The sequence below is a fragment of the Papaver somniferum genome, chromosome 3 (genome assembly GCF_003573695.1).
Source record: "Papaver somniferum cultivar HN1 chromosome 3, ASM357369v1, whole genome shotgun sequence".
NCBI classification, from domain to species: Eukaryota; Viridiplantae; Streptophyta; class Magnoliopsida; order Ranunculales; family Papaveraceae; genus Papaver; species Papaver somniferum.
This window is the reverse complement of record NC_039360.1, coordinates 9243303-9265372: the sequence shown is the minus strand read 5'-3', so window position 1 is coordinate 9265372 and position 22070 is coordinate 9243303. Positions and strand designations below refer to the sequence as shown.

The following is a 22070-nucleotide window of genomic DNA, read 5'->3' as shown; positions in this document are numbered from 1 at the left end:
CGATGAATGGAAGGGTTTCGATCCAAGGGTAACAAGATATTACCATTAGATCCTAATATTGACAAAAGAAGGAGAGTTTCAGTTTCGTCATCCTCATATCCATAAGGAAATTCTATGGAAAAATTAGAGGAAGTTATGAAAACCATGAAGAGATGAAATTAAAGAAGGATGATCTGGCTGCTTTAACGGAGATGATAAAAGGATTACAATCTACACAATCCAAATCAACAGATGGTTCTGATTCAATACATAATAGGGAAAGACAATCAAGTTTTGATGACAATACACCATTCAAAGTCGAGGAAAGAATCGAGATCCATGCATACAATGGGGATTTAAACCCGAAAAAATTGGATGGATGAATCAAATCCATAGAGGTTTATTTCAGCACTAAGGGAAACAACGAGGATCAAAGGGTAAGTTTCGCTAGACTTAGACTCGATGGTCATGCGCTTATATGGTGGGAAGCATATATTTCAACTTTTTATACTCATATGACAACATGGAAGTAGTTTGTAATGGCTACCCAAAATCAGTTCTATTATATTGATTATATGAAGCGATTACGCGAACGATGGCAGTTCTTGCGGCAAGTAAAAGGGAAAAACATGCAAGAATACACTACTGAATTTCGCAAGAAAGCTATGGCACTGAATGTGAACAAATGAGATATCCAGAAACCATTGAGAAGTATAAAGGGGGATTACCTTTTGCTATGTGGATAAAACTTGTGTTATTTTCAGTAACCACATTGATGATGCTTGTAAGAAAGCTATGTACATTGAGATGAAGAATCAACCTACTGGAGAAAAGCAATCAAGAAGCGAAGAAGGTGAGATTATGAAATTTTTCCATAAAGAGGGTGGAACTTATCATGTAGTGTCAAACATTAACGTCCGATACTGCAAGAACTGCAAAGCTTTTCAACACTCAAACGAAGGATTTTGGATACTACATCCAGAGCTGAGACCGGTATGGTGGAAAGACCGAAAGAAAACTACCACAACCATCTATAACAAAAAATAAAAAAAGGGATGAAGATGAGGTAATCGAAGGATCACCAAATCCCGACAAAAAAGTTGTGATGATGGCACGAAAAGGGGTTTTAACTGCGACATAAGGAAAATTCACTAGGCCAAGATCGGCGATCTCAGAATCTACTAAAGAATAGCCATTTTGGGTGAATACATAAGCTAAGAAAACACAAGTTCTCACTCTATGTAATAGCGGATCATAATGAAACTTAATATCCGAACAACTAGTGAAGAAGCAGAAGTTAAAGACAACACCACACCCTAAGCCGTACCCGTTAGGATGGTTGAAGAAGGAAATAAAGATGCAAGTGAATGCTCAATCCACCTTCAGATTTACCATCAATAAGAAATACGTAAATCAGGTGTGGATGTTTATCATATTGTATTTGGTAGTCCTTACCTATGGGATAGAGATGCAACTTTCTCATGAAGAGAAAGAGTTTGAAGGCATATTTTGGATTCTAAAGAGAAGAAGAAACTACAACTTATGTCTGCACAACAAACCAAACAATTGGTAAATGCTAGTTAGGAATGTAACCTACTCGCAATTCGACAAGTTGTCAAAGAAACCTAGTGAATTGGTTTGTGCAAACACTAAAATCGAAAAGAACGATCTGGAACAATTGTTAGAAGGGATTGAACATACCCTGCAACAGCCACAGAAGTTACCACCAAAACAACGCGTGGAACCAGAAATCAAGCTACTTGACGAGCAAAATGAGTTGCCATCATTACAAGTTGCGCAATACTTAGATCTATGTGAAGTAATAAAATAATATCTGAATCTTAGCAAGAAGACACAACTAACTAAAGTTAGAGAACAATGATTGTTACGAGAGCGTTTTAAGGAAAAAAGTTTAAAACTTGCAAATGGTACTCAAGAGTGCGGTTGCAAGCTAAAATTCTGTGCTTTTTAACTCAATGCTTTTGAGGGACCAAATTCCTCCTAACATGGGAGGTCTGATCCGTTTTTAGGTATAGGCCAATTAGTATACTCTAAACCTAGGTCCAAAACACTACTGGATTACTCTCTAAGTAATTATAGAAGTAGAGTTCTATTCTTAGAAGGAAAAGTATAAGTTCTACTCTTAGAAGGTTAAAAAAATAAGGGGGTTTCCTAATCTGTGTATGACTACTTTTAACATAGTCTTGAGTGCTTGTAGATGACACACGCAGAAGACTAAAGGAATACAAACAAAAAACAAACGAAGAGGAAGAAGCAACACCTAAGTCATAAATAAACCTAAAAGGTAAACGTTGTAAGTTATTACTCTAAAGCAATAAAATCAGAATTTTCCATTGTAATCTATTTGTGTTTTATTCTTCTTGTGTGGCTATTCTCTATCTATCATCTCGGGGTCTAGAAACCGATCAAAGTTATCCTAATTTTTGAGGTTTGCTTGATATCTTCTTTACCTTGAAGATCCCTCATAAGAAAACCAATTTACATTACCTTGATATTATATATTTTAGAAGGAAATCAATAGGACATATGTTAGAGATAGATTAGTTAAAAGTCTTCATTTTGGATGAAGTAACTTCTATGGCTGTAAAGGACGTCAGCTTGTGGAATCAAGTGTATATGGTACTACGAGATCCAAGAGAAGCAAAGATCATGACTAAATTAAGATGAATTTCTCAGAGGGTCAATTCGGTTTCAACTGCATTCCAGTACGAAGTTTGATAGTAGGTTAGTGTTTATAACGACTTAATACAGGGCGGTATTCAAAACTGGACTATGTCCCTGTGGATTTTCTACACATTGCAGTTTCCTCGTTAACAATAATTTTGATGCCTTGTTTTATTTCTTTTCCGTATTGTATTGCTTATATTTATAATAGAAATATAACAAGTAATACGATAAACAAGCTAGACAATATTTAAACTCAAACTGTACAGAACCTACAAGACTCACTCTTGTGAATTCGTGTTTTGAAATATATATTATAAGACATGTTCTTGTTGGAGTTCGCTTCGTGTATGGTTATGGTATATACTAGGTTGATTCTTGGATATTGATTTTTGAGATCGTCCAAGTAAACTTGTTAGCAAATCAGGTATAAGGATCTTTATTGTTGATTCATACATACTAATTGTAACAATTTTATCCATACATGTTTGCGAATGAAAAATTTGATGCACTTGATACCCTCTCCATTTCAAAAGCATTTTGGAATCCGCCTGTCAATATTAATCTTAGAGACTCTTTATGTTTTTCTTGCAAGGGAGAACAACTTGTTAATAGTTGGTTCAGTGCATAGATTTCTCCATCTTCCTGTCAATAATCTTAGAGATTCTTTATGTTTTTTCTCCAGGGAGAACAACTTTTTAATATCTGGTTCAACACTTAAACTGTGCATGTACGTTTCCAAGAAGGTTTTTGATAATTTATCGAAATCGCTTATAGACCTCTTTGGAGTTTTAAATCAAACTAAGTCAGAGCTTCGCCCTCAAGACTCGCATGAGAGAAATCACCTATTACTATATTATTTCACCTCCACTAGAGCAGAGTTCTTACATATGCCTTGATGTATTGTACCGCATATCAGGATCCATTAAAATGAGTAGTGAAAGTTGGAAGGGAGCACTTGGAGGGAATTCCGTCTCCATATGTTCCCAGGTAAGGGCGTCCTTTCTGCCGTCGTGATTACTCCGGAAAACTTTTTTCATTCTTTATTTTCATTTATCTTTTTTAGATGGTCTCCAAATACTTCATCCTTCTCTCGCGATCATTTTCTTCGAGATCGATTTCTTCTTTTCATGAACGTACATCCTATAGATTTCATATCTTCTTCAGGATGTATCGTCCTAGTTGAGGGATTGAATTCTCTAGGGATAACTGTCTAGTAAAAAAAAGCTGGCTAGTAATATAAAATCAACGATTTTTGGTTCTCTTCCAATAGATGCAGAAGAAGATGAGATCGAATGCAACATAGTAAATGGATTTAACACGTCATGTTATAACTGGATAGTAATATAAAATCAAAGCTCAGAAACTTTGGCACCTTTCAAACGCATATGGGTGAAATTTATTCTCATAAGGTGCAATTTTTCTTATGGAAGCTAATCAAAATGCTATTCCTACAAGAGATAATTTATTGAGGAGAGGATGTACAATAACTACTGATTTATGTATACTTTTTCACAATTTTCTAGAAACGATGAATCATCTGCCGATACATTAATTTCAGTTTCGCTCATAAACTATGAAACCACTTTACCATGGATCCAATGTCGGACGGGTACAAAGTGAAGTGATCGAAGAACAACTTGAAGCTTGGAAATTTATGAGAGGCAAAAACAAAGGAAACAAAATATGTTCACTTATTGCGTTTGGAATTTGTTGGGAAGTTTGGAACGAGAGAAGCAAATAAATAAGATGAATGCCTTAAACTTTTTATGGGGGTGACAAAGGAAACGGTTTAGGACTAATACATTTAGAGATTTACTTATATATTAAAAGGTTATCATTGATCATAAACAAGTCTTAACCTCATTTTGGAGGTTGTATTGCTGCGTGCAGTGTTTTATATGGATGGCCTTATTGGATGAAAACACTGCTACATCCAATTGAAATATAAAACACTGCTACATGCATTATTCACAAAGTTAGCACTTATTGGATGACCGATGAGAATCTTTCTATATGATGACAATAATGCCTAAAATGTATGCCTCTTCCAGCGGTTATTTTAAATTCATTTTTCTTTTATTATTTTCAAACTTAAACCATATTTTTTTCAAATTGGAGAAAAAATAATTAAAAATAGGGGGATTTTGAGTTTCCCCCTCAAAAAAGATACCTATTTTGCACTACAATTGTTCGATAAAGTGCAAAAAAAAATTTTAGGAGATGAAGATGGGTTTTCTAGTGAAGATGAGTTTATTTGATTGATGAGTTTCCTATATCAGGTGAGATTGAGATGTCTCTTAAATCATTTGATCAATTGAATGAAGAAAAGTTCGTCCTGATGTGGTAATACTTAATGTAATTACCAATGAAAACTTGGATATTTATGAATGATGAAAATGTTTTGGGTCATTTTCTCCAAGTCTCGTTTCGTGTCTCTGAAGATCACAGATACAGAGAAACTTGATTGAAGATGCAGACGAAGATGAAGAAGAAGAAGACTGATTTTGGATAAGTCTGGTTTTTTTGTTATTATTTTACTGTGAAACAACACGCGTACTGCACGTGTTATCTTAACTGGCCAGTCAGGGCACATCCAGGTTAAAGGGGTTTTACCAATTAGAGATTTAAAAGATGGTAATGCAAAATAGGTATCTTTTTTGAGGGGAAAACGCAAAATCCCCCTTAAAAATACTTAACTTTCTACTTAGCTTTCCTCAAACTTGACGTAGTTTAAATAATAATAAGAAAAAGAAGAGTTTGGCTTAGTTGCAAAAAGTGTTGAAAGTGTAGTAAAAAGCTTTTAACAACCATTTTTCTTTCTTGATTTTCAAATTCATTCAAATCTAGCCAAATTTCTTCAAATTGGAACCAAAATCTTTCAATTGAACAATAAACTAATTGTAATTTACCCATAATTGATTATAATAGTTTTAAATGGCCAATAAATTTGAAGAAATCGATAAACATAGTTAAAACTTGCAAAAGGTCCAATCTTCAGTTGGCTCTCCCAGTGTTGCACGGTCATCTGGTATATATGCCAAATGTCAAATCATGCTTAATTTGATAACAAATTGGATGATTTACACGCATGAATTAGTACCACCATTCTCTTCTTTACTTTCTCTCCTTAACCGTTTTTCTAGAATATTACCCAAAAATTTTCTTCAACTATTTTCCTCGTCACTAAACCTAGCTATTCAGATATGATCTAAGATATCAGATTATCCGAGGTGATTTGGGTTTTGTAATTAGTATATCATGTTTTCAATAAAAAAATCACTTTGTTTGTGATTTTAGGTTTTAGAATTTAAGTGTTTATGTTACTGTTGATATCTTATGGCTACTCATGCCATGTGGTTGTATTTATATTCTGTAATTATTGAAGGTTTACCAAAAAAAATTCAGTGAGTGAACTACAATTGTAATAGCTTTTGGGGTAAAAGCTAGGGTTTCGTGGTGAGGAACAAGAGACAAGGTGGTCGTCTCGGGTAATTGTTGTGGTGTAACTAAGGGTTTGCTGGGATTCACATGAGTTCTATGTTGTAACCATTTATTCGTAGTGACTTTGAGTTGGTGCGGCTCAAAGTGGACGCAGACAATATATACACATTGTATGTATTGTTGAAACACTATCAATCTTGTGTCCTGTGAGTTGATTTATATTTCTCGTTTACTATTGTTGCTTATGATTGGTTTATTTATTATTCATCATAATATTCTAAGATCCCGTTTATTCCGTGTTTGTTAGAATTCTACAAGAATTGTGTGCACCAGTACTCTAGATTCCTTACATATTCTCCATAAGTGCGATTTTCTGTAGCCTTCGGGCGGTTCAATTGGAGTCCTATGATATATTTAAGTATATCTTCAAAGACAACCAATATTTCGGTGTGACGATGATCAAGATTCAATCAAAAAAGATCAATGACTACTAGAATTGGTTATGATAACAACGTTTAGTATAAATTATCATTTTTATGAAGGATTTTCTCTTAATGAAAAAATGGTGGATGCATAATCAAAACACTAACTTTCCAATTACATCAATTACTTATGCAATCAACAATTATATACTTTTTTTATATTAAAATTATTATAATATTGTAATATTTTACTTTTGCACTTTTATTTTACATCTATTCGATTTACTTGAGTTTAGCATGTTCATAACTTCCGAATAATATAATCTAAAGAAGTACTTCCACTTATTTCTTTTAAAAATAAAAATTTGATAATTGATTTCCTTCGCAGGAATTCCCTTAATAATCAAATCACAGCATCTCAATCAGTTAAAAGGGGTCATCTTATCTTGTATCATGGTATAACTGTTTAATGTATATATTTTTGTAATTGCTCATTGAAAGTAGTAATTCTCGGTAATATAATTGTTTGTTATTTAAGATGATTCTATTTTCACTTTTATCCATGAAATTGTGTCTCGATTGTATACAATATATTTCGGTTAATATTTTTGGTAGAGCCCACCACTTATTCCGGCTATTTGATATTTCTAGTCTACCGTATTTGATGATGTTCTTAAATTCTTAATTACATCGCAGTGTGATATATTAAAAAAATATTTTATCAAATACAACGTCAAAAGAGCTAGCGACCTTTTTAGCTTCGAAAAATATAATCAACAGAATTCACTAACCACAGCAGATCTACAATGTATGTTCCTTTTTACGTATATATATATATATATACATACACATATATATATATCACGATCACTGAGTTCCTTCCATCACTGTTAATCGTCAGAAGGTTGTTAGCTTGTTTCGAATTAGTCATGTTTTTTCTTTCATAATTACTTAACATAACTTGTTTCGGAGTAGTCATGTTTTTTCTTAAATAATTAATTACTTAACAGAATGTATAACCAGATTATGTTATAGAAATTTTCTTTTGATATTTAGATCGTCGAAGGGAAATGCAACTGAAATTAAAAATTGGTCGTTGGATTAGACATTAACTAAAACATTAATGACTTGTTAGAGTTTTTGTTTACTAAGAGACCCTGGATCCCATTGTAATAAGATTTTAAATTCACCTTTCTATAAGCACTCAAGGGTAGTAACGGAAAACAAAGATCTAAGGGTGCGTTTCGCATCAACGAAATTCAATTGCCTGAGTAGTTCCAAGTACCTAGAATTTTATTTCCATGTGGTTCCAACTACCTCCGGTTCAAATTTTGGTGTTTGACATCTAGAACATAGGTTCTCATTCTTAACCTGAATCACCAGCACATCAATCTCTTCCTTAATGATCTTCTCTGTAATTTTAGTTCTTAACAAACTCATCTTTGTAACAACAACAAAGATTGAATTTCTTCGTTCAATCCTTCTCTGAAATCCTCACAACAACAACAATTTCAAACTCTAACTGCAGATTTCAATCAACCACCATCCAGCGACAAACCTAAATCTCTAGCACAACCATCTCTTCCCTATTGATCTTCTCTGCAATTTTAATTCTTAACAAACCCATCTTTGAAACAGCTTGAATTTCTTCACTTAGTTTTTCTCCAAAATTCTCACAACAACAAAAATTTCAAACCCTAACTTCAGATTTGAATCGAGCATCATCCGTCAACAAACCTGAATCACCAGCACAACCATCTTTTCCCTGTTGATCTCCTCTGCAATTTTAATTATTAAAAAAAATCCATTTTTGGTTTTCAGATTAAGCTAGGGTGTTTAGTTTTCATAGTCGAGCTTGGTTTCTATGGCGGTGCTATCGAGGTAGGTGAGAGAAAAATGGAAAGAAAAAAGAAAAAAAAGGGAGATTTTGTTTATATATGTGTGGAACTGAAACTAACGTGGGTATGGTGGAGACTTTGTTTCCACTGAACGAAGGAAAAGAAGTTTCCGTGAAATTGAATCCTCCCTGTAAAATCTATTCCAAACACTCGTAATATAAACAACCCCTCCAACTACTTCCCCTAACTCCACTCCATCCTCAGTTTCACGGGTGCCAAACGCAATCTAAGTTTATTTTAAACTAATTACACCCATTCCAATAAAACATCATAAAATTAATGCATTAAACTAAATGTTTACTCTTCCCTATTTTGTATACTAGGATACAAGATGAGAACACCTCAGTTAAAAATATTTTGGCATGTACTGTGTTATTATATAAGTTTTTTTTCTTTTTTTTTACGTTGGGAATGGCGATATTCCACCTACGACATCGTGTTCCTGATCATCAAGGCATTGTCATGTATAAAATACTATTGTATTAAAAAAAATACTATAAGTGATTAACATGTGCACCTGATTATATTAATCTAAATTATTTATTAAATTAACCATCACAATTAATCATAGATTATTATTTTATTCTCATGCGTGAAAGGATGCAAACACCCCAAAATTTGGGACATGGAGCTCCCAGGATGAAAGATAGTCTTGCAGAAGTAATCTTTTGGACAATCTTGCTGGAGTAATATTTTACTGCCACATATACTTATTAATTATTGAGGCTTATGCCAAAGATGATTAGTGCATCAACTTGGAGCAGGTTAATTATGTGAAGATTTTTATATAGGATAGATGGTGGGCTCCAATTTCGAGGTCGGTGGTGTCCATGAGTGTCCAAATAAATGAAACATGAGGTGTTAGACGGAACTCATCGGATTCGTTACACTATCCATACTGGTGTATGAAATCGGAAAGACTATTTCGGTGGTCGGCTATGAAATGGCTGTGAAGACATAAATAAATTCAGAAAAAAAAACTAACCACTGTCACAAAGAGACGGTTTGGCCGAGTGGTCTAAGGCGCCAGATTTAGGCTCTGGTCCGAAAGGGCGTGGGTTCAAATCCCACAGCCGTCACTTTTTTCTTTTACTATTTTCACAATACAATTTTTACTTTTACTATTTTCTTTTTCGGTTCAGCTAGCCGTCACAATTTAATTTTCTGTAAATGCAATGGTAGATTATTACTAATCTGCATAATTAGTGGTTACTAACCGCACAACTGAAGGAAGCCGTTGAGCAATTCTTTTAAGTAGTTGGTATTATCCTCCCATTTAATTAATCCTTTTAAAGTTTTAATTAATTATGATCAAGGAAAGAATTCTATGGCAAATCAATGTGAAAAAGGAGAGGTCTGATAATCTTCATTCTAACTCTTTTTTCGTGTTCATGCACAGCTTAGTTTAGTCATTAGGGAACTTCTAATAATGTGTTGTCCTTGTTTTATGATCAGGGAAAGTTTACAGCGACAGTAGTATGTTGGCTTCTAGGAATTAGATGCCTTTTCTCCTGGAATAGTATGGTATCAATCATAGATTACTATGCTATCTTGTTCCCGGTACAGTTCTTGTTGTCGCAGTTTCTTGTTTACTGTTAAATTTTTGCCAATCTGGCTACGGAAAATGGGTCATTTGTCCAAAAAAAATTTAAAACATGGTTCAAATGAACAAGTAAAAATTAGAATGGTTGAAATGGACAAAAAAAAATAGCAAGGATGATACTGGATTCATCGCGGCTTAAACTTAAAAAATAGCAAGGATGAAACCGGATGTATCCTGATATAAATTAAAAATAAGAAAAAACATTTGAAAATGGGTAGGATGAAACTGGTTACATCCTGGCTATTTTTATATTTTTGTCCATTGGAACAGTATCTTTTTAATTTTTGTCCATTGGAACAGTATCAAAATGTACAAGTCTTTTTCACCCAGGAATTCTTGATTTTGGTCTTTTTAACCAATTTTGTGATCTTCTCGGCTACTAGTCTAAGGCAGTTAGTAACATATTCCCCATTTTACTTAGTTTTGAAATGAATGATCAATTTTCTGTTTTCCATTTCCTTCATCGCGTAGAAGTACCATCCGGCAAGGGTTCTTACCATAGTCTATCAACCTTTAGCAGTTGGAGTATTGCTAATTTTATCCTACAACGAAGCAAAGATAAACACAGGATTTTAGTGTTCAACATCTGGGAAAGGATGGATTGGAACGTAAGTTGGTATATGTATGGTTAGTGGTGCATTCCGAGTTGGTGATGCTTTTGTTCAAGGTGGAATGATAGGAGACTTATCCTTAATGTGCCTTCTTCCTTGGACGTACATATATACACATTCTTCATATTCATCTAACGTTTTTGTTTCCCTCAATCCCCTGCAGTCTTTCTTGGCTGGTATGGCTGCATCTGGTGTTCTAACTACCGGTTTGAGGTTAATTACAAAAGCAAACGAAAATTCAAGGAATGGTCTTCGTAAGGGTGCTAGTACGTAAAGATTCTTATAAGTAGGGATGTATTTCGTGATCTCCAAGTTATTGAGATACTTATGTCTAAATCTTTATGCACATGTCTTCCCCAAGTTGCTTATTGTAGAGTACTAGCGTTCGAAAGCAGCCTCAGAAGGATCTAAAACTGTTTCCGCTGATCTTGCTGCTGGCGGAATACAACTACGTACTTAATAGATGGAAAAGTGCTCCATCTGTTTTTTCTTTTTCATGTTAGCTTCATATTTTCTTATAAGTAGGTTATGGAAAATAATGCAGGCTTCAGATGAAAATCCAGAGTATATGGCTCGCCTAAACAACAAACAGTTGCTTGCTCAAAACATGGACTACGCAATTGCAATATTTCTCACATTTGTATTGACATTTTCAATTTTTCCTGGGTTTTTATCCGAGGACACCAGAAAACATAGTTTGGGGACTTGGTAAGTTGTTAATTATAACTTAAAAATTGTGATCATCGCATTATATGTTCAATATTTTTCATGAACCTCTTGTACTTCTTGGGAATGATTTCAGGTATGTGCTTCTGATAATTGCAACACAGAATGTGTCGAATCTTATTGGAAGATATATTCCGCTTATTGATTCTTTGAAGTTGAAATCACGTCGATGGCTGCTCATTGTGTCTCTTTCTTGTTTCTTACTGATTCCGTGTTTTTACTACGCGGCCAAGTATGGAGATCAGGGCTGGATGATAATGCTGACTTCATTTTTAGGTTTAAGTCAAGGATATCTCCCTGTTTGTCTTCTAACTGGGGCGCCAAAAAACTATAAGGTTAGTAACATTAAACGATTTTTGCTTCATAACATTCTATAAATCACAGGATGGAGTGGGAATCAGCATCCACATAAACATATATAGGCAAAGGCAACAGCTTTGTACTGTTATGATCTGTGATATTGGGGGAAGTGATATAAGATAAGATGGAGACACCCTAATACATCACTGACACACACGTGTTTGTACTACACCCGTACAAACTTAACAGACACTTAAAACTTAAAGCAGAATTAACTACAAATGGAGCGACAAATTAATTTTACTGAAAGCTGAACACACCCCAAGGGTGGTTGCAGGACACCACAGGACAATGACAATGACAATAATCCCTCCTTCACCATATGCTTGTCCTCAAGGATGATAATTTGGAAAATATGCTCTCACGTGGGATAAATCCTCCCAGGGAGCATCTGCTGGAGTGGTGTGAGACCATTGAATCAAAAGTTGTTGAACGGCCTTACCTTGACGAAAAACTTGGCGGGAGTCTAAGGTGGAAATAGGTTTGAGTATGATCTCACCCTCTGAATCAACCAATGGCAATGATGGAATAGTAGTGGCAGTAGCTCCTATATTCTTCTTTAACTGGGACAAATGGAAGACATGGTGAATCTTGGAGCTAGGGGAAGTTGCAGTTTGTAAGCAACTTGACCCACCCTTTGAATCACTGCAAATGATCCATAATTCCTGGCAGATAACTTGAAATTCTTGCGCAAGGCCATAGAAGTCTGTTTATAGGGCTGTAACTTTAAGTAAACTAGATCACCAACAAAAAATGACCTATTTGTTCTTTTCTTGTCAGCAAACCATTTCATTCTTTCTTGTGCCTTATGCAAATTTTCTTTGAGAATGTCCAGAACAACATACCTCCTTTCTAAAATATTGTTCAACTGATGCTACAGATGTAGTGGATGTAATAGGGAAGGCCAAGTAGGGTGGCACATACCCACATAGGTCTTGGAAAGGAGACATATTCAAGCTGGTGTTGTACCACCATTCAGCATGTACGAGCCAGTTAAACCAATGTTTTGTCTTATGACCTATCATGCATCTCAAGTAACCCTCCAAGCAAGCATTAACTCTTTCAGATTGTCCATCTGACTGAGGATGATAAGAAGTGCTCATGGAAAGATGTGTGCTCAAAGTTCTGAAGAGATCTTGCCAAAACTTGCTGGTGAAAACCTTGTCTCTGTCAGAAACAATTGAAGCTGGGAGTCCACGTAGATTAAAGATAGTATTTAAGAACTCTTGATCCACTGTGATAGCTGTATATGGATGAGAAAGACCAATAAAGTGACTATACTTAGTGAATTTATCCACTACCACTAGTATCACATCTTTATTTTGTGATTTAGGAAGGCCTTCAATGAAATCCATGCTAATGTGCTGCCAAGCCTGAGCGGGTACTCGAAGGGGCTGTAGAAGACCAGCAGGGTGATGATTCTCAAGTTTTGGCAAGTATCACATTAGCTGACTAAGAGCAAGTTATCTTGTTTCAAGCCTTTGTAGTAGAAGTAGGTTTTTGCTCTAACATAACTTCCATGAATACCTGAATGTCCACCAATGGCAGATGAATGAATGGAACTCAAAATATGTTGCCTCAGGTTGGAGGTAGTACCTACATATATCCTTCCTTTGAACCTCAGAATGCCCTCAAAGTAAGTGAAATTAGGAACTGCAGAAGGGTTAACCAAGAGCTGTGGAATAAGTGCAGAGGCCACTGCATCATTAGTATAACTGTTGATGATGTCTTAAGTCCAAGATGGAGTAGATAAGGCTATAGCACTGCAAGTTGATGAAGAAAGAGCATCAGGAAGTCGATGTCCAATTTTGGTGGTCTTATTTGGTTAGCCATTAGGGAAGGAAGTTTCTAAGCCCAAACAAGAATATGAAACCTATACACTATGGTTCATTGTGAATTCTGGGAAAATATGACAATAATGCTTTTAAGAAAGATGTGCCAAGCTATATGCAGATTTACTCTACAGCAGGTCGAGAATATTAAGCTTTTTGAACCTTCGTACTTGATGAGAAAAATGAGTCGCCAATGTTACCAATCGTGCAAGACTTAATAGTTAATTCCTAGTGAAGTAGGAGCAAAAGATATGGTTCTTAGTAAAAAGATACGAATGTCTAGAGTTGGAGAACAAGAACTGTTCCATGTCTGCCTTCAGGGGAAACAAAAAAATCCCCTAGTAATCACTTTTTTCTTGTACTGCAAGTCCTTCCGTGTCATGCTGGATAGAAGTCCGATTATTGCAGGAGAAAAAGAAGCTAATACAGGTTCAAAAGATTGATAAAATTGCTTTGTTCAAGACTTCTCAGGAACTATCTAAGCGAATATTGGCTGAATATAACATATATGGTAGATGGCATAATATATCAGCACTTGCACAGGTAATTAAGTAAAGTTAATTAGATTGCTAAACAAATACATTCTTTACTTGAGAATGACTACAATTGAAGTTTAACGTGCTTTGTAAACCATGGTACTCACATGGCTATTTTCAGTAATAAGTTTAATTTTCGTGACTCATCCGGTAAGATAATTTCCTCAATTTATGTATGTGTGTGATTATGCTAGAATAAATAGGCAAAGGGGATCAAACGAGGAGACTTACTTGTTAGTAGCTGGAGAATTCGATGAGGCGAACAGGCCAATGTTTGAATGCAATTCCATTTCACCTTCTTCCTTTGCCATACTGATTTTACAATCCCAACATATAAGTGTCTGATATGTAACAACATCGATTGAATTCCGTTTGTCAGTTATAACCAAAAGCAAGCTTGGATAAAATTCTGATGATTAAACGGGCAACTTCAAAAGAAGCCAGTACAACAGACTCAAAGAGCTGATGCAAAGGATAAATGCTTGTAGTCTTGTAGAGGATTTTCGGGGACTATCTCTGCAAAAATTGGACTGAACATGACATATATGGTAACTTGTATGATATGCAAGCACTTGCACAAGTAGTTAAACCAAGTTGATCAGTATGCGTTTGTGTACACATATATCTCACTATCAGACACGTGTATATAAAAAGATACGTGGAAAGCATGCAGGCCAAAACATCAAAACATGATGCGCTACGAAACACCAAATAAACCCCGAGGAGTTATTTTATCGCATCCCCAAAAGAGAAGCTAGGATCAACAGTGGAGAGAAAGTTAGCTGACACGGACGTGACAGGGGCAGAAGACACTTGTCTGACACGAGCAGACTCCTCAACTACCCGCATTAAACACTCTGAGCAGTGTACGTGTCGATCAACCTGTGGAACGAGCGTGGATGCCTCTGCGGGATCAAGGGGCAAACGCAGACCTCTGCGTGATAGACACAAGGACACAAGAAGATAAGGTTCCAACGGTCATCAGAGATGGGTCCCACACTCTAACCTTATAAATATCCCGTCTCCACCAAGAGGAGAGGGGATCGGAAGAATCAGGAAGGGAAGGAGAGAGAGAGAGAGTTGCAAGTGTAATTTAATCATTTAGAAGAGAGAAACATGTAAACCCAAAAGTCATTCGACTATTCGTGTAACCGTGAAGAATATAGTAAAACAACAAACCCCGTGGACGTAGGCCTTAGTGCTGAACCACGTAAACCATGGTCTTATTTACATTTCAGCACTTTATATTTATTTAGCCCCATGGATCTTTACTTATACGTTTTTTTTTCTTTGCTTGTACTTATATCCCGTGCGCAAACGCCTCGCATGGAGTTGTTAGATGAGGCTATGATAAACCCGAAGGTTTTGAGCCAATGAATCAACACTTGGATATCATCATCACAAATCTCCTTAGATGATGATGATTGATTGTGAGCATTCGGATCCCTTCGTGATTTGTGTGTTCACAATTTGGCGCTAGAAACAGGGACTTCGTCCCGGTAAAAGATTTATCTTATCCTGTGATTTCATTTTAAATTGGCATATGATTGCTCTGATTTATCAGCCCGGACCGTATAGATCATTTGTTAACTGTATTATGTTAAAAACACACCTTTTATGTTCGATAAGATTTATTGTTCTAATCCGCGGATTTACGATTTTCTTTAAATCTCATGCGAACCCGTCTTTCTGGGGGGTTTTTTCGTAGTTTTTATACTAAGGATCTCCTTTAGTAAAACTTTAACCCGTATATTATAACTTGCGTGTATTAATCCTCTCCAGGAAGAATGTATTTCGTCAACTAACCCGCTTCACGCGGATATTCCCTTTTTTCGTCTGAAATGCCTTATGCAGAAAGGACGTATTGTGAGTAAAAAAGGCGAGTTTCGGCGAGATTTCGTTGTCAACAAAAGGACACGTGATGGAAAAGACGCAGGAAGCAGGAAAATCCAAAGCTTTGTCAAAAGAAACACCCAGGACAACCTCGGTCATCACCCGAAGCAAGCAGAAGGGAGATAAAGCTAAAATGACCAGTCAAAGGCAAGATACTGCGGAAATCACTTCACCTATGAACGCTAATTCAGTTGCAGCGGCGGCTCTCAGAGCAGCAGCGACAAAGTACGGTGCGGCTGCGGTAATCCCGAAGGCTGCAGAGGCTAGCAATACTTGCGCCATGAATCAACTTAACCAACCAAGAGAAAGGGTGGATGAATCCAGAACATTCCAACCCGTGCACCTTCTAACTTTTGGAATGCCACCAACAAATGATCAAAATCAAACCATACCGGCGGCTCTAGCACCGCAGAGGGGCACCCACCCCAATTTGGAAATGCCAGCGACCGAAGCTGAACCCCGTCCACCTTTAGTGCAGACCATGGAGGAGGGCGGCACCATGGCTGTAGTAGCACGCGCTGGGACCCCCAATCAGGGGTCCAACCAATCACACCGACTGATGGATGAGCTTGAGGAACTGAAGAAGAGCCAGCAGGTTTACGCAGATGTTGTAGCCCTGTTGGCCAGAGAAAATCAAGATTTAAAGGAGCGGTTTGCTCTAAGCACGAAGACCAGCCAACAACTTGATGAAGCAAACTCCAAAGCACCAGAGCCAAACCGAGACTATAGAGTCGTCATAGCATCTAATGAAGACGCGACAAGGGGAAGTAGCGTATCTGACCCGGATTATGACGATGGAGAGTCAGACGGTAATGAACAGAAGAATTTAGGGCACCACCGCGCAATGTAAGAACTACGAGATGAGATGATGGAAGAGATCAGGCAATTAAAAAATAAACAAGGCGGGGGGAGGTTAGAAGAAGTCATGAGAGAAGCTAACTCCACGCCCTTAACTCATCGCTTGGCCAACACCCCTATTCCACTGAAATGCCCTGTCCCAACGTTCGAATGCTATGATGGATCCAGCGACCCTGCTGCACATATTCGGTACTAGAACCGTGTCTTAGCTAGATGGGGTCAGAACGACGCCGTACTATGCATATACTTCCCGTCAAGCCTGAAGGGATCGGCGTTATCATGGTTCGATAATCTGCCACCAAATTCTATCCACTCATACGACCAACTCGCAGAGAAATTCTTAAGAACGTATATGTACAACAAGACTGTAAAAACCGAAATGGATAAGATCTTTTCACTAGCGATTGTCTATAAGGAAACCACGAGGGAGTACACTAACATATGGCACAAGATCTGCCAAGCCATAGGAAGCGTGGACCCAGTGGTAAGCATCAATTGCTACAAATGGGGCTTAGACCGAATGAGTCCCCTATTTGTTGAAATTCATGGGAGCGTGCCTAAGACAGAGGGAGATCTTCGAATAATTATTGAAAAGCACGCTCGACTTGAAGAAATTCAACGGGAAAACCCGAGGGCATATCCGCAGAGGTCTCACCGCACTAATTCAGCGGAACAAACCAATGGGGCCAAAAGGAGTTGCTCAGGGGAGAGACCTCACGAAGATAGGAAGGAACGAAGGGATGAACGAAGAACAGGTGACCGAAAATTCGAAGATCAAGTTTACACGAAACTCAACGCTAGCTATGCTCGTATCCTGCGAGAGATCAAAGGGAGGGAAAACTTGGAGTGGCCATGGTCTAAGGGAAAGCAGCCCCCGAGATCCGAGAAGTCTAAAGATTACTGTGAATATCACTGTTTCAACGGACACCAGACCGAAAAGTGCAAGAACCTTAAAATAATGATCCAAAAATTAATTGATGCGGGAGAGCTCAAACATTACGTACGAAAGGATGTTACCGAGGACAGATCTAAGCGAACCAAACCAGTCCAACTTCCGGAAGGAAACCGAACAATCAACACCATCTCATGTTCTGAAGCCACATGACCCTCACTTACAGCGCAGATAGGAAAGAGGTTAAGGAAGCAATTCGAAGACCGCTGCGAATTATATAAGGTCGATGGGATAGTGGTGGACGAACACGAAGAATGGATGGAATCTCCTATCATCTTCGACGCCGAGGATATCGAAGAAGATATGGAAGACCATAACGATCCCTTGGTCCTAACACTACCAGTAGCTGGATGTAACCTCAAGAAGATCCTCATAGACGGGGGAAGCTCCGTAAACGTCCTATTTTACGATGCATTCAAACGGATGAAGCTCCATGATGAACAGTTAATGACCTCTTATCACACCATCTACGGATTCAATGGAGCAGCCACGAAGCCCTCGGGAGACATCGTGTTGCAGGTTAACGCAGGGCCCATGAAAGTGGAAACCCGATTCATTGTGGTGGACACCCCTTCCCCCTACAACGCTATTATTGGACGAAAATGGATACATAATCTCAAAGGAGTTGCGGCAACGTACCACCAATATCTCAGATTTCCAACACCTGAGGGAGTAATGGAAATCAAGGGAGATCGGATCACTGCGCGAGAGTGCCAGGCCACTCAGGATCATATCAACCACGAGCAAGAAGAGCAGCGGAAAATCCGAAGAGTAAAAAATCAAGAAACCGCGAAAGAGAAGGCCATAGACCTGTTCCTCAAAGAAACTACAGGGAAGGGCTTGGCGAAAGATGATAATGTCCTAAGCACAGAAACAAGTACTTCAACAGCCAGCGAAGAACAGAAACACGCTAAATAGCAATTAAAGAACGTTCCAGTCCTCGGAAACCGAAGCCTGTGTTCACACCAGTGGAGCCCGTAAAGGAAATCAACATAGGAACGGAAGAAAACCCGAAGATGATCAAAATCGGGACCATAATGGACGAAGGAAGGGAGCATTCCTTAACCAAATTACTTAAGGAATACGCGGATGTGTTCGCCTGGAAGCTAGGAGATACGCCGGGGATTGACCCAAAAGTAATCCAACATGAACTACGCATCAAACCGGGCACGCCCCCATTCAGGCAGAAAATACGAAAAGTAGCTCCAGAGTATCATGAGGCAGTAGAAACAGAACTTCGGAAGCTACTAGACGCAGGATTTATCAAGGAAGTCAAGTATCCTACCTGGATCTCCAACATGGTCATTGTTCCTAAGAAAAATGGAGGGGTTAGAATATGCATCGACTTTACTAATCTAAACAAGGCATGTCCAAAGGACAGCTATCCCCTGCCGAGCATAGATCAACTGGTTGAAGCAGTTGAAGGGTACGAATAGCTGTCGTTCATGGACGGATATTCTGGTTACAACCAAGTAGCCCTGGCAGAAGAAGACCATCCACACACAGCGTTCTACACCCCACATGGCCTTTATTGCTATACTAGAATATCTTTCGGACTTCGGAACGCAGGGGCAACATACCAAAGGATGGTCGATGCTATCTTCAAGCCATGGATTGGAGGAACCCTAGAAGTCTACGTTGACGACATGCTCGTCAAAAGCAAGCTGCGTAAAGATCACCACCAGGACCTGAGGAATATCTTCGAAGCAATGAGACAGCATCACATGAAAGTGAACCCGGAGAAATGTACTTTCGGTGTCACCTCGGGGAAGTTCCTCGGGTATCTGGTAACAAAAAGGGGCATCGAGGTAGACCCAGCAAAGATTCAAGCCATAGTAGAGATGTCGTCCCCAAAGAATTTAAAGGAAGTGCAGAAGCTCAATGGATCTATAACAGCATTGGGCAGATTTATTGCACGGTCTTCAGACAAATGCAAACATTTCTTCAATATTCTCAAAAAAGGGAGCAGGTTCGAATGGACCGCTGAATGCGAGGAAGCATTCCAAAAAATCAAAGAACACCTAGCCTCAATCCCGATCCTGCAGAAGCCAGACCCTGACGAGGTGTTGGCACTATACATAGCAGCAACAGAGGACGCAGTCAGCGCGGTATTAGTCAAAACCAATACGAAGATAGAACAACCTATCTATTACGTCATCTAGACCCTCAATTCTGCGGAAAGAAATTATACTAAGATTGAACAACTCATCCTCGCACTGGTATGGGCTACCCAAAAACTGAGAACCTACTTCCTAACTCACCTCGTCAGGGTCCCATGCAAAGCACCATTGGAAGCAGTCCTCAAAAGCACGGGAAAAGTGGGCCGAATAGCCAAATGGAACACCCATCTGGATCAATTCAACATCATTCATGAAATTCAACATTCTCGGAAGTCCCAAGTTCTGACGGATTTCTTAGCAGACCTCCCCCTTGACAACGACGAAGAGATTAAGGGAATACCAGAAGCCGAGGAAGAAAACAAGGATCCAATGGATATCCTCGAACCTGCGAGTCAAAGACAATGGGAAGTCTTCGTCGACGGATCCAAAAATAAGGAAGGAGCAGGAATAGGCATTGTCATTATCACCCCAACTGGAGAAAGGATTATACAGGCACTTAGATTGGAATTCAAAGAGCATACCAACAACATTTTTGAATACGAAGCTGTCGTACACGCCCTCCGTATAATAATAGAAATGGGGGTAACTGATGTAAGGCTGACAAGTGATTCGCAGCTTGTCATACGACAAATAGGGCTCGAGTATAATGTGTACGATGACACCCTCTCAGCTTACATGGCCTTGGTCCAAACATTGGCATCACAGATCCCGAACATTAAGTTCCAGCACTTATGCAGAAGGGACCTCAGGCACGCGGATGCCCTAGCATATATATCTTCCATGCTGAGGGATAAAAATGTCGAATCTATTAAAATAGCAAGGGTATACGAGCCTTCGATTGCATCTCAATTCTCCTTTGATACCAATCAAGATACAGTGGAAGAAAATATCGAAGACCAGGTAGGAGAAGACATCCATAATGACTTTGACGAAGAGGATATCCTGTCAAGAGCAAATCAAGACGAAGACTTCAGCAACGAAGATGACTGGAGAGTGACAATCCATGCCTTTCTCGAAAAATGAAGCTTACCTGCGGATCAGAAACAAGCTAGGAAGATACTCTCCAAAGTGGGAAGATATGATCTTCGGGATGGGGTCCTGTATAAGAAATCCTTCCTTGGACCATTACTACGTTGCTTGTCCCGGAAAGAGGGGCATCGAATTTTAAATGATATCCATTATGGTGACGCGGGGAATCATAGCGGCATGAGATCACTAGCTGACAAAGCAAAAACGCAAGGATATTACTGGCCGACAATGATACAGGATGCCGCGAGGATGTCCCGACGATGTGAAGAATGTCATCGCTTCGCAAAAAAGATCCACGCGCCGGCGACAATGTTAAACTCCGTCGATAGCCCGTGGCCATTTGCAAAATGGGGCGTAGACATCGTCGGGCCTTTTATCGAAGGATCAGGGAAAAGACGATTTTTGATAGTATCCACGGACTACTTCAGTAAATGGGTGGAGGCTAAGGCCTTGGCTAGGATCAGAGACGTGGATGTGTTCACTTTCATATTCCAGAACATCATTTGCAGATTTGGTATACCCGCTGAAATCGTATCTGATAATGGCAATCAATTACAGGGAAAAAATATAGACATGCTCTTCGATACTTTCAAAATAAGAAAGAACAAGTCCACCCCCATATACCCTCAAAGCAACGTACAAGCGGAAGCTACCAACAAGACCCTCGCCCTTATACTCAAAAAACAATTAGACGAGCATAAAGGAAGATGGTGCGAACAACTGCACAATGTGTTATGGGCATACAGGACAACACGAAGATCCGCCACCGGGGAATCCCCGTTTCTTCTAACTTATGGAGCTGAAGCAGTCATACCTACGGAAATCCTCATGCCAACCACGAAGACCGAAGCTTGGGAGAAAAACCTCACAACAGATATGATGTTAGAAAGGTTGGACGACTTGGAAGGAAGAAGGGAAGTCGCTTTACAAAAGATGGAAAATTATCAACGAAGACTAGCAAGGGAGTACAACAAAAAGGTAAAGCTGTGGAATTTTGTAGAGGGGCAGTATGTGTTGAGAACAATCCCACGGTATCAGCAAGAAAATAAATGGGGAAAATTGGCACCCACGTGGGGAGGACCTTTTGTAATACACGACGTTGCGGGTAACGGTTCCTACTAC

At 38.5% G+C, this 22070-nt stretch overlaps 1 non-coding gene and 1 pseudogene across 1 annotated transcript; both read left to right on the top strand.

Annotated features, from left to right (window-relative positions):
* Positions 1–11851, top strand: part of LOC113358986 — a 28361-nt pseudogene extending 16510 nt beyond the window's left edge.
* On the top strand, positions 9428–9507 carry TRNAL-UAG. Its single transcript has one exon. It is a non-coding gene; the product is annotated as a tRNA-Leu (tRNA).
* Positions 11852–22070: the final 10219 nt, after the last annotated feature.